The sequence below is a fragment of the Sceloporus occidentalis genome, unplaced genomic scaffold (assembly GCF_023333645.1).
Source record: "Sceloporus occidentalis isolate IW3139 unplaced genomic scaffold, rSceOcc1.0.p SCAF_12, whole genome shotgun sequence".
Lineage (NCBI taxonomy): Eukaryota > Metazoa > Chordata > Lepidosauria > Squamata > Phrynosomatidae > Sceloporus > Sceloporus occidentalis.
Genome location: NW_028316992.1, coordinates 13696686 through 13705160, shown reverse-complemented (window position 1 = coordinate 13705160; position 8475 = coordinate 13696686).

Sequence of the window (8475 nt, the reverse complement as noted above, 5' to 3'; positions counted from 1 at the left end):
TGAGGTCCTCTAGTAAAAGCTTACTCAGCCAGCAATAACAAGGCTGGCTGCATTTACCCAGAGGACCTTCTCTTCTGCAGCTCCCAGTTTATGGAATAGCCTCCGGAAGAGATCTGATATATCACCAGTCTTGAAGGCTTTAAAAAGGCGATCAAGACGTATATCTTACAGCAGGCCTTTCCAGATTAACATCACAGCAATCTCCTATTCATTTAATAAATTGTTCAACAACTGTTCTAACTGCCTCTGCTCTATTTTTAATCATTGTTTTAATCACTGTTTAAGAATTTAATTGTATTTTAAGGTGGATGGGAGGAATTGGGAGGGTTTTGGAAGCAACAATGATAAGTTGCTACAGTATTTTACTGATGCTTTTACTGGTAGCTGCTTTGATCTGTTTGGAGAAGCGCAAAGTCAAAGAATACTGGAATATAGTACATTATATAATAAGACTGGGATAAAGTGATGGACTATCTCAAAATGATGGAAGATTTAAGGGGATTCATAGAATTACAGAGTTGGAAGAGACCCCAAAGGGGTCCAACCCCATTCTGCCATGCAGGAACTCTCAATCAAAGCATCCCCAACAGATGGCCATCCAGCCTCTGTTTGAAGTCCTCCAGGGAAGAAGACTCCACTATATTCTAAGGAAGGAGTGTGTTCCACTGTCAAACAGCCCTTACTGTCAGGAAGTTCTTCCTAATGTTGAGGTGGAATCTCTTTTCCTGGAGCTTGCATCGATTCTTCTGGGTCCTAGTCTCGGGAGCTGCAGAAAACAAGCTTGCCCCCTCCTCAATATGACATCCCTTCAAGTATGTAAACAGGGCTATCATGCCACCTCTTAACTTCTAACTATACTTCTATTGATGCAGCCTAAAATCGCATTGGCCTTTTTAGCTGCCGTATCGCACTGTCGACTCACGTTCAATTTGTTGTCTACTTGGACTCCTAGATCTGACCTGACTTGCCTCATAAAACTCATTGCATGGCTCTCACTAAAGACAAAGGTCTGTGTCCCATTGTATCCAACCCCCTTAGTGGCTTCCATCTTAGTGGGACAGTGAATCCATGTTGGTTTTTATCTTGACAATCCAAGACATTGAATTTATTGGGGGGAAGAGAGTTCAGTAAAAAGTTTGGGATGGATTTAATGTTCCCCTGCCCTGACCTCTGTTACTTTCAGGATAAATTCTCAGTGGGGAGGAAAAACTAACTCTCTTTCAAGACAAGGAGATGTGAACACGCTGCCCAACTCTAAAACACCATGGAAAGTGCATGAGGCTTCTTCTGTAGCTTGTCGGTTAGTTACAGGTCGTCATCTGATTCTATGAGATCCACGTTTCTGTAGCCATGCCAGTCAGATCCCAGTGGCAAATGTGAGTCATCCTCCAATCCGCATTCAACATCCAAATGGGCTGCTTTGACTCTGTAGGTCAGAGAAAACTTGCCCATTTGAACAAAGAGTAGAAAGATGAGGTGGTGCCCCTTTTCCATATTGCGGCTTTTCTCCTGAGGCCAAGAACCTATTGCAGAAAAGTGTCCCAGACTCACTTGGCTCCCTCCTCTGGGTCAGCAAGAATTGTCTGGTTCACGATCACCGTCTCTTCTTCATTTCGCATGATGCCTTTCTCATTCATCTTAAGGCCAGACAATTTTGTGGAAAGACCTTTCTTCTTTCCAAGTCCTTTGTCTGGAGAAGATTTTTAAAAAAGGTATAAGAACAGTCTAACAAATGAATACAATTTTACCTCCGCAAATTAAGTGAAACTCAGAAGAAGCATCATAGGATACATCAGGCAGAACTCTCTTCATGCGTGTAAACTTTTAACAGGTTCGCTAGTGCTCAAGTCGAAGGCAGTTATTCATTTGTGGAGGTTTGTCATAGGCCACCTCCACCGTATGACTGTGGATGAAAAAGCCCACCAGCCTATATGCCTAGGAGAAGGAATTTAGGGCACCTTCCTGGTAGGATTTTTCTTGAACTGCCTCCCAAATAATATGTCTTCTGTGAAAGATTACAAGCATTGTGTTTTTTAAGGGGTAAAACTGTGACTAAGCATGGCCATGGAAGAGGTTCATACATTTCTGCCTGGGGTTGAGAAAGTGGAAGGAGACACAGTTTTCTCCTTCTCTCTTCTTGCTTGATCTTGGGGTCATTAAGTGGAGATGGGAAATTTAGGACAGACAACAGCAAAACAAACATCACATTTTTCACAGTTCATGTAAACTTTGTCAGACTGTGACTTCCATACTATTGGGGCATTGAATTTCCTCCAGGTTTTCATCCATGGGGCTGGAGCCCAGTCAGGGCTGGCTCTAGATATTTGGCCATCCTAGGCGAGAAATATTTTGGCGCCTCCCCCGGTACCCCCTCAGAATGTAGGAAAAAAGTAGGATATGATGTACAACAAAATGTAGGACAAATTGTAGGACATTCCAAAAATGGAGAACAGCGGTTCCCAACCTTTGCTGGGCTGCGACCCCCATTGGGGACGAAAGTCCCCACCCACGGCCTCCGTGATCGGTTGGGAAGCCAGGAAGGGGTGGGACTTTTGCCCGCCTACAATCCTAGTGGGCTTTGTGGTCGGAATTCCCACCCCTTCCCAGCATCCCAACCAATTAGGGAGGCTGCCGAGGGAAAAGGTGCGGGACTTCTGACCGCAAAGCCCACTGGGGCTTGTAGTCCCATCCCCTTCTCCCCGCGGTTGCCTGGCAGCCCCAGGGAGAAGAGGAGGAGGCGCCCCTCCTGTCCCTTCCTCCTCTCGGGTGGCTGCACCCGCGAGAAGGAAAGGAGAAGGAGGAGAAGGCCCCCCTTTCTCCCTGGAAGTGGCTGCACCTGCGGAAAGGAAGGGAGAGGAGGAGGCGCCCCTTGTGCCTTCCTCCCCGCGGGTGGCTGAGGCAGAGCGGGCGCCCGCAGGGGGAAGGGAAAGGAGGGAACCCCACCCATTCCCCTTTCTGCTCCAGCGCTGGCACCCGCGGGGAGAAGGGGAGGGGGAGGTGGGGGGATTCCCAACCTGGCAACCCCCAAAGGGGTTGCAATCCCCAGGTTGGGAACTCCTGCTCTAGCCCCAGCAGCAGAGCAGCAGGAGGCGAGACTTTGCGTCCTGGGGCCGGAGGTGCGCTCGTACACGCTCCAGCCAAGTGCCCTCTGCCCTTGCCTGCTGCCGCTGCCTTGGCTGCCCCAGCCCCCAGCCCAGCCAGAAAGGAAAGGGAGAGGGCCCTTGGGAGAGTGCACCCCAGAGTGCCAAAGTCGCGCCTGCTGCTGCTCTGCTGGCGGCGGGGCTAGATCTGTGCTCCAGCCAAGCACCAGCCCCTGCTTCCCCTGAGTCAGGCCCTGGGCAGCAGGAGAAGAGCGGGCAAATTGCACCCCTGGTCTTTTTATGCCCCAGGCAACCTAGGTCACCTATATGGTAGGGCCAGCCCTGAGCCCGGTTCCAAGATAGAATCAGCACCACAAAGAGCTCAGACTAAAAGACAGAGCAGATTCACCAACCCACTAACATGGAAGTTTCCATTCACTACTGTCTATGTGATATAATTGCAAGCCACTCTCCTCCAATGTCCTCTTTCCCTCCCAGTTAACATTTGTAGATCATCCCTTACAGATCTTGGAGAACTAACTTGCAACCGAAAGAACAACAGTATCCTTATTTTAGTCGCATGTGTTCTTTTTTAAAAAATGCTTTTGTTCATTCTACATTTTGTATTCTAAGCCACCTTGAGACCCACCCATGGGAGAAAGGTGGGATGAAGTTTAATAAATAACACAACTATACAGTTCAATGGATGTACAATAGCAATGAATGAATAAGAAGGATGCTTTCAGGTGAGATCAACCAGTCCAACTTGTGATGCCTTCAGGAGCAGCTTCCACTGTAAGAAAGACAGTACTCAAAATACTAACATAAAATAGGAAATAGGCAAACGAACCAAGAGAAATGCTCTTGTCCTGAGGTCTCTCCACCTTCTCTCAGCCTCAACTGACTCAACTCCCACCGTGGAGAAGATTCTCAGTTGTTTCCAGGGAAACCAACCAAAGAAACACATTCTCCTTGGTTCCATCTGACCACTTCTCCATGAGGTCCAATGACATGGGTTACATTTCTCTTAATAGGATGATTTCAACTGCTTTTTAACATTTCACAGTCAGCTTTCAGTATCAACAGATTCTGCATCTCAATATATCCCCAAAAAGCCAACCTTGATTTTGCCATTTTATGTAAGCCACATCATATTACGACCCCATTGTTTGTAATAGGACTTGAACATCCACAGACTTTGGTTACTTTGTGGGGTCCTGAAACCAAACCTCAGCAGATACTGAGGTCAAACTGTAAATAATGTTCAAATTCCTTTTATTTTCAGAATAAACCACCGTACAATCAATACAATTATAATTCAAACATACATCACACTTGTTCTTTTTTTGTTCTTCTTAATACCATCTACTTCTTCCATCTTCATCTTTCTCCTTCCTACCTCCTCTATTCTTTAAACCGCATGTCATCCTACCTTCCTACTACCTTCTTCTCATTCTTTCCACCTCTCTCCTTTCTCTCTCTCCTTCACAACTGTACCACTCTCTTACTCATCATTCCACTCTACCCAACTGTAACCTCTACCTTCTACACTTACACATACCTTCAACTACATACCTAACTCTTTTTACTCCATCTATCTTCTTTCTCCCTTTCTTTCTCACTTCTAGAAGAATAGGAAAGAAGATCTTATTTCAGCTTCCTCACTTCTAATTTATTCTATACTTTACCATGTATCATAACTTTCCTTTCTTTCTCTATTTCATATTTACTTCTATCTTGTTACTCAGTTTACATTCTTCTACTCTATCCAAAGCACAGTTAATACACAGAAAAGAATCTACAATGTCATCTCCTTCTATCTCCTTTGAAGGCCGAATGCATCATTATATACAACAGTGATTACTCCACTGCACTCTTATGCCCTCTAACTGTGGATGAATTAAATAATAATAATAATAATAATAATAATAATAATAATAATAATTTATTTGGATCCCATCTTTTCCCGAAGGAATCAAGGTGGGTTACAAGAAAAAATAATAACATAAAATATGTGTAAAATATACATTTAAAATAATAGCCAAACCCTACTCTGCCTCAGCGCTTGGCACTTGTCAGTTTGAAGCCTTCAGGGGAGAGAGAGAGAGAGACTGAGGGGGAAGAGTGGAAGGAGTGAGGAGGAATGGCCACTCTTGAGTCCGAAGCAGAAATGTTTATATAACGAAGTGATATCTCCGTCTGGGCATCGACAGGGGAAGCGTGACCTTGTTGGTGCTTTTGGACATCTCAGCGGCTTTCGATACCATTGACCACGGTATCCTTCTGGAATGTCTCAGAGAGTTGGGTATCGGGGGCACTGATGACACCCAAATATGTTTCTCTGTGTCTCCGACTGATGCGGTGTATAAGGATGGCGTCTCTCCTCTGAATGCCTGCCTGGAGTCGGTAATGGGCTGGATGAGGGAAAACAAACTCAGTTTGAATCCAGAGAAAACGGAAGCACTGGTGATAGGTTCCCCAGGCCCGGGGAAGGAAGTTTATCCACCTGTCCTGATTGGGGTCACACTTCCCCTGAAGGATGAAGTTCGCAGTTTAGGAGTACTTCTGGACTCGTCTCTGCAGCTGACATCTCAAGTAGATGCGACAGTCAGAAGTGCTTGCTATCAGGTTCAGTCGATACGCCAGCTGTGACCCTACCTGGGCCAAAGGGACCTTGAAACGGTGGTACATGCTCTGGTAACCTCTCGCTTAGATTTCTGTAATGCGCTCTACATGGGGCTACCCTTGTACCAAGCCCGGAAGCTTCAGTTAGTACAAAACATGGCAGCCAGATTGGTCACCGGTGCATCTAGGTTTGACCATACAACACCTATATTGAAAGATCTCCACTGTCTGCTCATTCGCTTCCGAGTGCAATACAAGGTGTTGGTTATCACTTATAAAGCCCTACATGGCTTGGGCCCGAGTTACTTGAGGGACCGCATCTCCCCATATAATCCGCCCCACACACTTACAACATCCAGGAAGAACCTGTTGGAAATACCATCGTCCAGATATGTCTCCACATCCCAGAGGGCTTTTTCTGTAGTAGCCCCGCGGATCTGGAATAGTCTTCCCGAGGAGCTCCGTCTTATGACCGCCTGGAATCATTTAAAAAGAGACTTAAAACCTTTCTCTTTTGCCAAGCCTTCCTCTCTGTAGAATGAATAGTATTTTCGATGCGATTGATTCCCTGCCTTACACTGCTGTATGTTGTCCATAGAGTTTGTAGAATTTTATATTGGAGTTTATTTATCCTGTTTTTATGAGATTGTGTAATGGTTTTTAATTAGTCCGTAACCCCGCTTCGATCCTATGGGAGAGGCGAGGAAACACAAATAAAATTTATTATTATTATTATTATTGAAACCTATGAAAACCTATCCTCTCTGGGTAAGGAACTTGGGTCTATTGTTTTTCCTTCAGAAAAGGGGGGGGGGGGGTCTTGCATGCTACATACATGGCACTATGATCCCACTTTAATGGTCAAAGCAACATCCTTGAAATCTTGGAATTTGTACTTTACTGAGCCACTAGCGCTCTCTAGTTGATGATTGTAAATGCCCTTTGCTAAACTGCAAATCTATCCTAGGAAAGAACCATGGCACTTAATATCTTTTGGCCCCAAATTCTCTTTGGTACATCCCTTAGCAAGTTTTCAGGCCTTTTTGATCTATGTTTCAGTGTTTCTATGTTCTGGACCGGCTTCCAATATCCTCTCTTGGCCCGACAATGGCTCAGATTGAGCCAAACAATGACAATAGGATGCTGGGGAATATTGAGGAGGTAAACATTACGTCTTTTTCCCCAGGTGGGCCAATGGGGCTGCCTCTGAGATCCCTGTGGGCCCAGTGTGGCTGCCCAGTCCCCAGTAGCTGCCCAGCCCAGTCTTGGAGGTGTCTTCAGGCTGTTTGAAGGCTCCTCTCTGCAGCCCTACCCTCACCAATACTGGACTCCCCAGACCCCTTCCTAAGCCATTCCAATGGATTATATTTATTATCCTACCTTTCTCACCAAATGGGACTGAAAGTGTCTCTTTCCTGCACCATTCCCTTTTTCTCTCTATCTGTGTGTAAGAGAGAATGTGAAATATAGAATGGCAGGGAAGAGATGCTGATGCAGTGCAGATGGCCTGAGAGCAGCTGGGGAAGTTGGAGAGAGGAGGGAGAAATGGAAGGAGATCAGGCATGTGGACGCGTGGAGGGGAGGGAAGGCCCAAGCAAAGACAGTCTAGCTCTGTTTGGGAAAGTCCAGAATAGAGCCAGAACAGGTGTCCATAAGAGAGGCAGAAGGTGTCCATAACAGAGCCAGAAGAGTATTGTGAGGTAGCCATGAACCTGAAAAATGTTAACAACTGGTTTAAGTAAACTGGTGCCAACCAGCTCAAGTCCCTGTTTTCAGACATTTGAAGGGATTTCATTTAGCAGTTATGAGTAATATCAATGAAGTGAGGAAAAGCAACACAGAAACTCCTTTATCTCATGTTCCTTTTCTATTGTTTAGTTTGCTTAGCTCCATTGTAGATTCCAGATTCCACGCTGTCTCCCAGGCTTCTAAGGGGATTTCATGCCCTATTTCTCTTGCCCAATCGATCATGTATTGTTTTACTGGCTCTTTTTCTCATTCTCTTTCTCTAAATAATATTTACCAATATTTCCCCCTCATCCACTTTCATGATCAAATCATCTAATTCATTTGGTTTTATCTCAGTTCCTGTAATCTTCATATCCTCATTGAATCTATGTCTTATTTGGTAATAACTCTGCTAGTTTATTTCTTTTTTTCTTTTAATAATTCCTCTCTAGATTTTATGGAAATCTCTTGTTTTTTATTTATTTGTATTAATTCTCTATATTTTAGCCAACATTTTCCTGAATCCCTCCTATTGACCAAGGCCTCCTGAGCTGATACCCATCCTGGTATTTGATAATAAAATTTCGTCTTGACAGCTTCCCATGTTTCTAACAAAGCTCTGCATATCGGGTTATTATTGAGGTCTTTATTCACAGCAGCTTTATTGTACCATAAGTACGCGTGCCGCCCGAATCTGAAGTCTGGTCCTTCTAAATTTAATGTCCACTTATGATTCAGTTTAATCCAGTCTTGTAACCATATCATATTACATGCCCATCTGTATAGCATTAAGTCCGGCATCGCACATCCCCCTCTCTCTTTCGTTTCCTTTAAGATGTTCCATTTAATTCTAGCTTTACCTCCTTCCCAAATAAATTTTTTTAGTTCTTTATTCCAGTCTTCTATAATCCTTGATGCTATGTTAATTGGTAAATTAATGAATGGAAATAATATCTTAGGGAGTATGGTCATTTTATTGCAGCTATTTTGCCAAGAATGGATAAGTTTAGTTTAGACCCATTTCTGTACGTATATCGTTCCA